This window comes from Balaenoptera borealis (assembly GCF_965194805.1).
Source record: "Balaenoptera borealis genome assembly, chromosome: 3".
Classification (NCBI taxonomy): domain Eukaryota; kingdom Metazoa; phylum Chordata; class Mammalia; order Artiodactyla; family Balaenopteridae; genus Balaenoptera; species Balaenoptera borealis.
Genome location: NC_138866.1, coordinates 152632894 through 152646125, shown reverse-complemented (window position 1 = coordinate 152646125; position 13232 = coordinate 152632894). Strand labels below are relative to the sequence as shown.

Below are 13232 nucleotides of genomic sequence, written 5' to 3'. Positions count from 1 at the left end.
ACATGTGCAAAATGGCGTAGAACTATACACACACTATACCAATGTCAATTTCCTGGTTTTGATATTGTAAGATAGTTACGCAAGATACAACCATTGGGGGAAACTGGGTGAAGGATATACCAGACCTCTTCATAATATTAATATTTTTCAACTTCCTGTGAGTCTATAATTATTTTGAAATAAAAAAATTTAAAATATTTACGTGCAAGAGAAAAACAGTCTCTGACCCATCATAAATGTTTCTAAGTCTGTTGTTTATGCCTTTAGGGCCTTGGCTTTAAAAAATTGATTAAAATTTTATTTTATAAATTCAAATTTATAACATTTTCTTATGACAAGATTACAGATACAGAGATTATATTGCTGCTCTCTAATGTGTTAAAATTTGTTGTGTAACATATTTCAAATTGCATGATACTTTTTTACTATAGGTTTTTCAAAGCTGTTATTTCTGTTTAATGATATAATGAATTTACATAGTTTAAAAAGTTAGTAGTATCCCACCTCTCTCCATGTCCTTAGCTCCATTCCCCAGAGACAACTACCCTCAAATCCTCTGACTTCTTTCCCCTACATTTACCATGTCTCTAAATAATATGTTTACATGGATATTATATCATTTATCAGTTATAGACATTAGTTCATGTTTTGTTGTGGTAGATGTGTACTGAACTCTCCTACAACCCTCCCATTGTTTGTCCTGGAGTTAACAACTGCCTTGTTTTTCATTTGCCTGCTTTTCTCCCTACCAATGTCTACAGGTTTTCTCATATGCTGTCTCTCCTGGTTGCTTTTTAGGACAACTGGATACATTTTCCTGGGACTTCTCCTTATTGCACTTCTGGATTGAATCCCCTGCTTTCTGGATCCTGTGTGTTTCTCTTTCTTGTTTTACATTTGCTACCTAAACAAAAGGTGTGTAGGAGGTATAACATGTGAGGTATTGGGTATCTCAAAGTGTCTTTAATCTGCTATCCCTTGACTGATAATTTGTCTGGGAATAGACTTTTAGATTGAAAATGATTTTCTTGCAAAATCTTGAAGGTCCTGAGAAGGATGAAAGGAGGTCTTGTGTGGGAAAGCTCTTTGCCAATGCAGTCATATAGAAATGTGTGACAGTCTTCTTTACTATATTGGTATCCTTCTTGTGGTCCACACCACATTCTATTGGGTGTATTTGAATACTTGTTTCATTTTCTCTCGTAAGCTGAGAAACGTGAAGGTATAAGCCCTTGGAAGTCAGAAGGACTCGGACATTTCTCTGTTGCTGTATGAATTTGTATCCCCACGGTCATATGCAAGAACCATCCCGCTATTTTATTTTTGTAAATCAAATTAAATATGGCTATGGGCTCCCAGTCACCATGGTTGAGTCGTTGCCTGGAGCACCCCCTCCTTAGGGTGAGCAAGGATGGTTTACACAGACCAGAAACTTCAGCAAAGCTTGTGTTCTTCTGTCCCATATGGTCACTGTTGGAGCCTCAAGTTCAAGTCCAAATGTTTCATTCCAAGGAAGGGTGGCTCCTCTTCCTTCACGCCGAGCCAGGTTCTAAGATCTTTTGCAATAGTTCACGAGGTCTTTAGAGCTTGGGTTTCAGTCCCTGGCATCCGTGGGCCACCCTGTAAAGGGTCTCGCCCCCTCCTGAGGAGCTGCATGGAGGTGGGTGCATGTTGCCGTGTCATTGGTGTGCTGTAGAAGGCTTGTACTGGCTTGTGAGAGCCGACTGTTTGCTCCTCTCTTCCCAGCTTCCTATGCAGTGACATGAAGCTGGTGGCCTGACATCAGTCACGGTGGAAATATTTACACCACAGAAATCGGTCAACAGTGCAAATCAGGACCCATCCCCACTGCCCTGAAGGCAGGTTGCTCGCTTCACCAGCATAACACTACCCCCTCCCAGCACCCCTTGGCTCCCTGTCTCAGGGAGACCTGGGTCTCTCAGAGGGTTGAGACTCTTCCTGTCCATCCCAGAGCCCCTGCCCACGCCAGACAAGCCAGCTGTCTGTGCCCAGAGCCTAGTCTTGAGAAATTAAAAGCCTCTCTGCGTTCCCCTGGGGCAGACCTCATGGAGAGTCCTGCTGGCTCTCTTGAGAGAAGAAAGGGGAGATTCCTCTCATTTTGTTTTCTGCAGCTTCCTCTTTCAGATGAGTCTGCAATCTCATAAAACACCACCAATTTGCTCATTTAAAAAATCCTGCCACATTCGAAGTCCTCCCCGCAGTGCCTGGCACTGTGCTCTGATCTGAGCAGAGTGAATGGATAGTGGATGGAGGGAGGTTCAACCTTCACCGCTCACGGTCAAGCGGGCAATGCTCTTGACACCTCCCCACCCCTGCAGTGCACACTCCCCCTGGGTCCTAGGCACCCCCCTTGCTGCAGCTCTGCCCTGACCTCTTGCCTTCTGTAGCTCTTTATGTAACCAAGTACTAAATGTTCCATCTGGGAGGCTGCCTCCAAGGAATTTCTCATTTTCAGATATTTATGCTTTAAACCGAAGACCAAATATTGCTGGTTCCTGTCTCCTGTCTCTTCACGGCATCATTAGTAGTTTTCAAGAGCTGCATTCTGTAAGTGAATCTGCCAGCTTGTCACTGGTGAGTTCTAAGTTACCAGTGACACTTGAAGAAATGCCCAGAATAACTTCAGCCAGCCAGCAATACATAACCAGGGAGACAGAAGCTCAGACACATGAATTTATGGAGAACAGTGGGGATCTCATCTATAAAACCCCAGTAATAGCTGGTATCCTTCTCCAAGGAGATAAGAAAACTATTGTTGCTTCCAACCACCTTCTCAGCACTCACGTGAGGAGGAGGACAAGCAGAAGTTAGTGCTCTTATGTTGCGTGGGGACCCTGAGACGGAGGACATTATTAAAACTTAAAGAAAATTAAGTAATATATAGGTGAGAGTCGCTTAAGTGAATATTTACAAAGGGAAGTAGTGAATCATTTATTCATCCATTCATTTATTCAGCAGGCTTCCATGAGCACCTATGTGCCAGGCTCTTTGCCAAGATGGAGACTGATACAACAGTTAATGAAACAGGACTCCACTCTCAAAGAGCCCTTATTCTGGTAGAAGAAGCAGACAGTTAAGCAAATTATTTCAGTGTTATATGCGCAAGGCCGCCATGTACAGTTGTTCAGGTGCTTCACTGCACAAACGTGCTCAGCTGAAGGGGCAAGTAGGACCTGAAATCTAGTCCTTGGTCTGCTTGCTGGGCCTTTGCCCTGGTGAGGACCTGGGTCTGCCTGAAGAAGGGGTACTTTTTCCTAGTGGTGAAAAACATATATAGGTAAGCCCTGGCCTGGCCACAGGACCCTAGCCCCACATTTTTATAGCATTATCTTCTGTAAGCCATTCCAGATGCTAATCATAAATAGATGTCCTGATAATCAACAGCAGCCACCTGATCTGGGTTCTAGATTTTACTCTGTCTACATTTTACCCTGTCCCTGTGCTTCTTCCCCTCTCTGGATCTCAGTCTCCTCTCTGCAGTGTAGGGGTGGGCAGGATGGGTGTAAAGACCCTTCTTGCATCAACAGTCTAGGTGAGTACCGTTCCTTGCAGAGCACCTGCCAGGTGATGGTTCCTGCGTTTACACTTGGGGGCTGGATACAGGCAGAGAGAAATGTCAGTAAAGGCAGGGTATTCTAAAGGGGGACCTCTGCTAACACGAGTCTGGGACTTGAAACAAGACAGAAGGGCTGCCTGAGCTCCAGTGTCCAAAGGGTGGACTAGCTCATGCCCCGGTGCTGGAGGCCATCCTGGTGACAGGGCGACTGGAAGTGTGGGCCAGTTAGAAGGCTTGAGGGGTCGTGACTGGCAGATGGGGATCAGCAGGTGGCCTGGGGCAGACTCCAGCTTGTGGGTTCCAGAGGCTTCCTGATTTTTTCAGCAGGGCAAAGGTCAGACTAAGAAGTCGGCATCAAAGCAGGGACTGGGTCAGCACGGAGACAGGGGCCCTGGGGACATTCAGCCCAGCGTTCCCTGAATCTGTCACAACGATGGGTCTCACAGGGGTCGGGTACCAGCTGTGCCTGCCGGGACCCAAAGTGGCCAAGGACAGAAGGGAGGGATGGGAAATGCCCATGACTGAGGCAGAGAGAGTGTGGTGTTGTGAGCAGACACCTGAGCTCAAACCCCAGCCCTAGCACTCTGCAGTTGGGTGACTTTTTGGACAAATTATTATTTTTTAAAAATATTTATTTATTTCTTTTGGTTGCACCGGGTCTTAGTTGTGGCATGCAGGATCTTTAGTTGCAGCATGTGGACTCTTAGTTGCAGCATGTGGGGTCTAGTTCCCTGACCAGGGGTCGAATCTGGCCCCCTGTGTTGGGAGCGCAGAGTCTTACCCACTGGACCACCAGAGAAGTCCCTGGACAAATTATTAACCCTCTCTGAAGCTTCAGTTTCCTCATCCATAAAATGGACACGACAGTCTTGGCTTTGCACGGTGGTTGCGAGCACGAGCGGTGTTGGACACGGAGTCCTAGCACAGGGCCTGGCTCAGAGTAGATTTGTCTTAAATGACAGCTTCTATTCATCTGAGTGAGATTATGCCAGAGCGCAGTACAGGCATGACTAGCGAACAGCTTTCTGCCTGGCAAAAGGGGACATTCCACCTGTCCCCCAGTTTATTAGCACGCCTCCCTCTGCCACACACCTGGATGAAGGGACACAACGTCTAGCTTCTGTGACTCCTTCCTTTACGAGAAAGAATTCTAAGCGAGCCCATCACCAGGTTTGTCTTCTAAAGACTGTGACAAGCTGTATCCAGGGTAGCTGGAGATGGGATTTCTATTTTGGTTGTCAACAGTATCAAATAGATACTTGGAGCAGGCTGTCAAATCAGAATTGGACAGAGAGGACAGGAGATTCGTGCTGAGGCAGGAATCTCAGAGCTTTGTGAGGGGCACATTCAGAACACCGCTGTGCACCAGCACGTCCGGGGGTCGACAAAAACCGACACTCTGGGACTTTCCGAAAGAGAGTGCCTTTAATGACAAGAGAGAACACGTGGCTGTCACAGTGATCAGAACCTTGGGAGCAATGAAGCCCAGTCCCGTACCCTGTACCGTGTAGAAAGCCTCTCTCATTTGATTCTCCTGCCAACCCCGTGGGGGAGATGTTGCCCCCATTCTATAGACAGAGAAACTGAGGCTCAGAGAGGATGATAGTAGACAAGTCAGGGCAGTACAGTGAGGAAGGGGTGACACCAGGACCCGAACCCAGGAACCTGCTGCTAATGGTGCGATCGTTTCTACAGAGACACATTGTGAAGCCCTGGGGTCTGCGTCTTGCAAAGTTTCAGCTGTGGGGGAACAAAGCTAACGATGCAGGTCTGGGTTTGTCCCCTCTTTTTGTGTTTCTATTTGTTATATTTTCTATTTTTTGGCCCAGTATGGGGACATTAAACCCCCATGTGCCGGCACCTCCTGAAGACTCTGCACAGCCTTCCCTGCACCCCCCAGAGGGGCTGAGACGCCTCACTATACTCTCAGAGGCCCCTGTGGTGTCCTTGGGCAACCCGCACCACAGGTGGAGCGACTTCATGCTTTGTGGAGTGATGAGTGTAATGCCTTCCTCACTGGACTTCAAGCTCCCTGAAGGCAGACCATGTCTCTCTGATTCACCCCAGTGCTTAGAGTGATGGCTGGCACACAGAGGTTGCTGAGCCAAAGATGACGGCTTCCATTCGGAAGAGGAATGGAATTTGGTCCAGAGGAGATGGGTGGCAGCCACTCCAGATGGAGAGGCGAGCCTGGGTGGGAGAAAGGTCCAGGCTGAGTGTTCACCCTATCCACACCCTCTCAGTATGGAAAGCACAGGACCTTCCACAGAGTAGGTACCATATAATGATTGATTGAAGGAAGGAGGGAAGAAAGGAAGGAAGGAAAGTCACAGCAAATTCTGTTCAGGGTTCTCTGTTCCAATTAGTTTCTTTGCATGGCTGGTTTGGGTGTTATTGACTCAAGCATACATGGTTTGAGGGGCAAGAATGCAGAGAACTTACAAGGGGCCCCCAGGCGTTATGTATTATTTATTTATTTTCAATTTATTTATTTATTTATTTATTTTTGGCTGCGTTGGGTCTTTGTTGCTGTGCGCGGGCTTTCTCTAGTTGTGGCGAGCGGGGGCTACTTTTCATTGTGGTGCGCGGGCTTCTCATTGCGGTGGCTTCGCTTGTTGCGGAGCACGGGCTCTAGGTGCGTGGGCTTCAGTAGTTATGGCACGTGCGCTCAGTAGTTGTGGCTCACGGGCTCTAGAGCGCAGGCTCAGTAGTTGTGGCTCACAGGCTTAGTTGCTCTGCGGCATGTGGGATCTTCCCAGACCAGGGCTCGAATCTGTGTCCCCTGCATTGGCAGGCAGATTCTTAACCACTGTGCCACCAGGGAAGCCCCCATGTATTATTTATAAATATTCCATTATCCTAATTAGGAGAACTCCTGGGCTCTGGGCCTGGGTCACTTGGGATCCCAGGGGTCAAAGATTGGACACTGGCTTAGGGGTGTGGTGGGAGGAATTGGGAGACTGGGATTGACACATATACATTATTGATACTATGTATAGAATAGACAACTGATGGGAACATACTGTATCACACAGGGAACTCTACCTAATACACTGTGGTAACCTAAATGTGAGGGAAGTCCAAAAGGGAGGGGATATCTGTACCTGTATGGCTGATTCATTTTGTTGTGCAGTGGAGGCTAACACAACATTGTAAAGCAACCATACTCCAATAAAAATTAATTAAAAAAAAAAAAGATTGGACACTGGCTTAGACTGATGAGAATGGTGATTGCATATCTAACCTCACCCTGTGGGGATCCGAGCTGCTTCAGACTCCCTTGTCTCCAATCTGAATTGGGCCAGTGCCTGGGGCATGGCTTGGCTGAATCTGCAGAAGGGGATCTGGGGTGATTAGACTGACATGAGGCTTCTTGAATATATCCTGTTAGGGCAGGATGCCTTAAAGTGTGAGCAGCAAGGGAATCAGACTCTTACTGATGGTAAGGAGAATGATGAAGTGGATCAGTGCTATCAAATGTGTGACCTAGAGTAAATGGTAGGTTTTTATCCAATTCCTTTCCTGCCACAGGACCTTTGCACATGCTATTCCCATCTCTGGCCCCCCTTTCCTTTTCTCTGATGATTGGCTCCTTTTTGTCCAATTGGCCTCAGCTTATTTGTCTTTCCTTAGAGGGGCTTTCTGTGACCACTCTGTTATAAATAGAAGTCCCCATATCCCTTATTCTCTTTCTCAGCCCCTTATTTGTTGCTTTCATTATATGTATTAGAATTTGTAATCATTTTACTTATTTGTCTGTTTACTTGTATTTTCAAAAATTTATTTTCCCCAGTAGATTGTAAGCTCCATGAGGACAAGACTCATGCTTGTCTTGTCACCATTGCCTTTCCTCCTCCACCCACCCCAGTGCCTGGCAGAAAGTAGACAGCCATCAATATTGGTACGATGTTTGGTTGATTGAATGAAAAATTATGTAACTGATCAAGATTGCCCTTGAACTTTGGCTTCCAGGAAATTCAGAGCTAAATTTGTAATGCAGCTTTAGTAACTGTCTGGGTCCTTAAGATGAGCATTTCTGTGTGCTTATTTTTTTTATCTGACTTCACCTCCCACAGTGGATCTTTTTTGTATTGACCCATGTAACTGATGCTTATCATTTATGGTAAGAATCACACTTTCTCTCATGATTGAAAGCAAACATGATGTACATTGCAGGCTAGGCAACATTATCTTTGTATAATTTCCAGAAAACAGAACAGCATAAACAAGAGCAATAGCGCTATGGCAAATGATGTTTTCTCTTCATCGGAACAGTCCTTCATCAAGAACTCTTAGGTTAGGCCCTGATACCCTAGAGGCTTGGGGTTGGCGGGGAGCCCTGTGACAGGTGAGGGTTCTGCCACGAGCAGACAAGGGCTATGGCTATCCTGCATAGAACCTTTGTGGATATTAAGAAAAGGTGCCCCTTTGGGTGGATGCAACACTGTGCAAAGGCAAAAAGATTGGCAAATGGAGAGTTGGCTGTATTTCATCCCCCCACCCCCACCCCAGCCCCTTGGTTCAATGTCTTTGTGCAGTAAACAACCTGAACCACTGTACTTGGTGGCCCTGAATGGAAAGGTCTTGAAGGCTGGGGACTATTCCTCTTGCCTTGGTAGTTGGACCGCTTCCTTTAGGGCCTGCCCAGCAGACAGGACTTCCTATAGTCTGTCATTGCTTCTCTCAATCATATTAGAGCCTGCTCAGCCCTTTGGAAAACATGGCTGGGAGGGGACAAAGGGCATAGGCAGAAAGCAACTGTCTTTCAGATGTCTAGTATGTGCCAGCCACTGGGCCAGGTGCTGGGTATATAAAGGTGAGTACGACCTGGTTCCTTCCTCACAGTCTGATGAAAGGAACAGGCAAGCAAATAAAACAGGAACAAATTCTCACAGTGAAATGAGTGCAAAGATGTGGGAGCAGAGGGGAGCACATGACACTCCCACAGGAGTCATGAACAGCTTCTCACAGAACATACTCTATGACTTGGGCCTTGGAGGAGTTTCCAGGCCAGCGAAGCAAGGGAAAGGCATTCCACGTAGGGGAAGAGCCAATGCAAAGGCACAGTGCCCTGAGTCTGTGTGATGGGGCTGAGGAACAGAGGCTGCTAAGGATGCACTAAATGTCCTTCTCCCACTCACCCAACTCACCCATCTCAATGTCACCTTTTCTGTGATACCTTCCTTTGCTGCCCTAAGACTCTTCCTTTATGTTTCTGACGTGCACACACTCGTCTCTTGTAGCACCTGGCACCTCGTACTGCAGTCATGTACACCCCTGCTCTCTCACTAGAGCCTGAGCTCCCTGGGGGCTGGGGCAAATCCTGCTTCTCCTATGTGTCCTCTCCTCTCACACAGTGCCAGGCACAGGTCAAGGGTTGGGGAAAGGTTTTGTTAAGTGAATGAATGAACAGTGTGCCTGAAGCAGAGACAGTGCGGTGAAGCGGGTTTGAAAGTGAGGCTAAAGAGAAATGCCAGGTCTTGTAGTGCCATGCAAGGGGGTCTGGAAGACAGGCATCATCAGCCATCACCCATTTTGGCTGGAGGACGACCTCAGGGTCAGAGTCACACCTGTTCTGCAGTGGGTATTCAATCTGGCAGGCAGATTTTGGCAGTAGGACACACAGGGGGCCTCTGACCCCCTGGATCTACATAGGTGCCTGAGTGCACAGGGGAGGGTCCCAGGGAAGCGCCCCCTGGAGGTGGGAGAAGCCCAGGGCTGCCTCACTAGGGTGTCTTTGAGTCTAGATAACAAACAAACGATACTGCCTTGTATTATCTCCGTTGATAAAACGTCCAGAAGTAAGAGAGCTTTCAGGTTAATACAGCTCAAAAATACAATCATATTATCGAGGTTCCTCCCATCTCTCTGCCTCAGCCTCCTCCAATCATTGTTGACCCTCATGATTCCAAGATGGTGGCAGCAGCTCCAGGAATCACCCAGGCCCATCAGTGCTCATTGGTAGAGGAGAGCCACGCCTTCCGGGAGTCTCCTTCCCAGGAGCAAAGAATCCTTTCCCAGAACTCCCTGAGCAGACCTCCCCTCACATCTCATTGGCGAGAATTGGCTCACATGCTCACTCCTACACCAATCACTAGGAGGAGACTGGGAGCTCTGTGATTGGCTTAGACTCACCACTCCAGTTTACCGGCCCTGCAGTGGGTGGTGCGGTGGAGGGTGGATACCCAGTCACAGAGGACAGTGACCCAACTTCCAGACCTTAAGGTGGGGTGTGTGTGTGCAAGGTTGAGCAGCGACCCCTCGAGGGGGTTCAGGGAAGGGCATCCTCCAGGAAAACCTTGATCGCATTAGAGGAGAGGGTAGCATCCTAGGATGGTTCCAGAGGGCGCACGAAGAAAGGCTTCCCCTGCTGGGCTCGAGTGCTACATTAGCTGCTGGCACAGTGAGGCCCTGGCCCTGCTGGGGGCTTGATGACTTAGCAGTCTGGGCATCGAGGGGGCAGGTGTGGCTGAGGCCTGGTCTGTAGGAGGGAGGCGGTGAGGGCGCGGGAAACTGCACAGCCTGTTTCAAACACTCAGCCCACACACCACACACGAGCATACCCATACACGCACACAGCCTTGCCGTTTACAATCGTAAACTCCTCCTCTTTGCCCAAGCAACGAAGGAAAGGCCCTGGCTCTTATTCAGAGAGATACAGAGGAGTTAACTGTATCTTACTACCCTTTTGACATCTTCAACTGGACGTCTCAAAATCCCCCAGTGCCCACCCGCTGGAATAGCTGGGGACTGACTGGGCCCCTCTTTCTCCATGCTGGTCTTTCCAGCAGGGTGGCAGGGCTTTTTACATGACGGCTAGCTTCCAAGAGGACAAAAGAGTAGAAGCTACAAGCTTTTTAAAGTCTGGGCTCAGAAGTCCTGGAATATCCCTTCCCCCCCCCTTCCCCCCACCCGCTGGTCAAAGCAAGGCATAAGGCCAGCCCAGAATCAAAGGAGAGGAGAAATAGACTTCATCTCTTGATGGGAGGAATGGCGTGTGCACACAAGGATGAGACGGATTGTTGGTGACCGTCTTGGAAAACAAAAGCTCTTTATACAGAATTGGTGAGCAGGAGGGCAGGGGCTCAAGCCTATGCCTGTATAATGCCAAGTCCACATCTCCACATCCCCGATCAGATCATGGACTTTTCCAGCTGGGAATGACTCTTGAGATCATGCAGTGGCCCACAACCCTCAATGTCTTAACCTGGGGTTCCTCAGAAGGAGACCCTGAGGCCCAATTTGAGTATCAGTGGCTTATTTGGGAAGAAGCCCTGATAGGTAAGTGGAGGAGTAAGAAGGGGAAAGGATGGGAACCATTAAATAAACAGATGACATTGTGGCGACTAGAGCTCAATCTTTCTGGGGGGCTTCTGGGAAGTGGTGTGGAACGCCCCTGAGGGGCAGGAAGCTGGGGTAGTCATCCTCCCATCGCCTACTCTGGTGCCTAGATCTCATCCCAGGCTCATGGAACTGGTGCTTGAGTTCCTTTTTGGGCTGGTTCAGGACACCTTCATTCACTCCCAGTTCTAGAGGCTTCTTATTGGCTAGAGAGGCCATACTGGTTCTTACCCTGGAGCCACATGCCACAAGCTGGCTGAGCTCTTTAGCAGATGATAAAACTCCAGACTTTTCCAGGATAACAAGTAGTTCCTTCTGCTTGTATCCCTGGGCTGTCCTTGCCTGGCTGTAAGATCTATAATTAGAACTTGTGGTAGACTGGTACTTTGGTGGCTGCCAAAGAACTATGCCTCCCAGTACAGTAAGTCCCCTACATACGAATGAGTTCTATTCCGAAAGCACATTCGTAAGTCCAATTTGTTCATAAGTCCAACAAAGTTAGCCTAGGTACCCAACTAACACAATCGGCTATATAGTACTGTACCGTAATAGGTTTAAAATACTTTTCACACAAATACTACATAAGAAACAAAGAAACACACACACAAAATAAAGAAAACATTTTGACTCTTACAGTACAGTACCTTGAAAAGTACAGTAGTACAGTACAACAGCTGGCATCCAGGGGCTGGCATCGAGTGAACAGGCAAGAAGAGTTACTGACTGGAGGAGGGAGAGGAGGTGGGAGATGGTAGAGCTGAAGGATCGTCAGCAATAGGAGATGGAGGGCAAGTTGCAATTTCACTCACGCCTGACATGGATGGCACAGGTTCTGGTTCCTTGCTGGATTCAGTTCTATCTACCCTCTTGAAAAAAACGATCCAGTGATGTCTGGGTAGTAGCTCTTTTTTTCTCATCATAGATGACGCGGTAGCACTGGATTGCATTCTGAATGGCTGCTGCAACCTTTGTATACCGTTCTGCGTTCAGGTCCTGTGCCTCAAAAAGTAACGGTGCCTCCTCAAATACAGAAAATCCCCTTGCCATTTCCTGTGTCGTGAATCTCTTCGGTTCTTCAGTTACTTCTTCCTCTTGTCTCTCTTTGTCCTTTCTCTGGGCACATTCGCATCTTTGAAAGTTTGCAACTTGAAGGTTCATACGTAGGAGACTTACTGTACTCATGTCCTGGTGTGGTCCCCTCCCACATCGATTCTGAGCTTGGTTATGTGACTTGCTTTAGCCAGTGGGACATCAGCAACTGTGGTGCACATAGAGGCTTGATAAGTAAATGCTTTTCTTCTTGCAGTCCAGCTGCAATGTTGTAAGGAAGTCCAAGCCATCCTGCTGGAGAGAGAGATCATATGAAGAAAACAACACATGGAGAGAGAAAAAAGCCACCCAGCGTAGCACTGGGCCATTGGACAGGTGAGTGAGGCCTTTTTGTACTTTCCTACTCAGCCCAGTCACCAATGCAAGGATAGCACATGAGCAAAAGAACCACCCACCTATGCTGTGTCTGAATCCCTGACCCTCAGAATCTCAAGCAAACAAAGATGTTTTTGTTTTACGCCACTAAGATTTGGCGTAAAACTTAGTGGCATACCATACCACATACCATAAGCATCTTTGTAGCTCCTGAAATTTACTGACTCTGTACCCCCTTCCTCTGTAAGTCGAGGGGATAGTAACCCAAAGACACTCAACATCCAGCTCGAGGAAGTGGGGAATGAGGGCAACCAACACCGCCTGTTTCTGGGCTTGATAGGAGTGGCAGAGAGGTAAGTGCCTCTCCCCTATCCAAATTAAGATCATCAACTAAATAAATTCCCCCCAACTGATGAATGTACCCAGTTCAAATTTTATTAATAAAACCTAATTTGTTTTCCCAATTTTATGGATTAAATTCCCCAGTTCTGTTATTTATTCCCACCACCTTTTCTTCTTGAATCACAAAATAAATGTCAATTTCAAAAGTTAGATGGTGAATATTCATCTCTCTCCCGAGAATATTGTGGGTGGGAAGCTTTCTTCCTGATTTAGAAGGGGAAAAAAACCACAATTTAAATATGAAGTATACATAAAGGAAAAAGAAATGGGAAAATTATTATAAAATAGTCTTTTTTTCTTTTATTCCCTTTTTATCCCCATTCCCCACTCTCATTACCTTCTTCCCCACAGGAGACCATTCTAGTGTATTTAATGTGTATTGCTTTATATGTATGCGTCTTGTAAACGTGCGCCGTTGTTGGGTACATATGTATTTTTAATTGTTGTTACTGGTGTTATGTTGTTATAAAGCCCATTGTTTCTTTCT

The 13232-nt window shown here is 47.2% G+C and overlaps 1 long non-coding RNA gene across 2 annotated transcripts in view; it reads left to right on the top strand.

Annotated features, from left to right (window-relative positions):
• The window catches only part of LOC309627043, a 62123-nt gene that overhangs the window by 15035 nt on the left and 33856 nt on the right, over window positions 1–13232 (top strand). Inside the window, exon 2 of one of the 2 annotated variants that reach the window (XR_014243509.1) lies at window positions 799–12343. This is a non-coding gene — a long non-coding RNA (uncharacterized lncRNA). Of the gene's footprint in view, window positions 1–386; window positions 12344–13232 lie in introns of those variants that run through there. The other variant, XR_014243508.1, reaches the window with a different exon arrangement.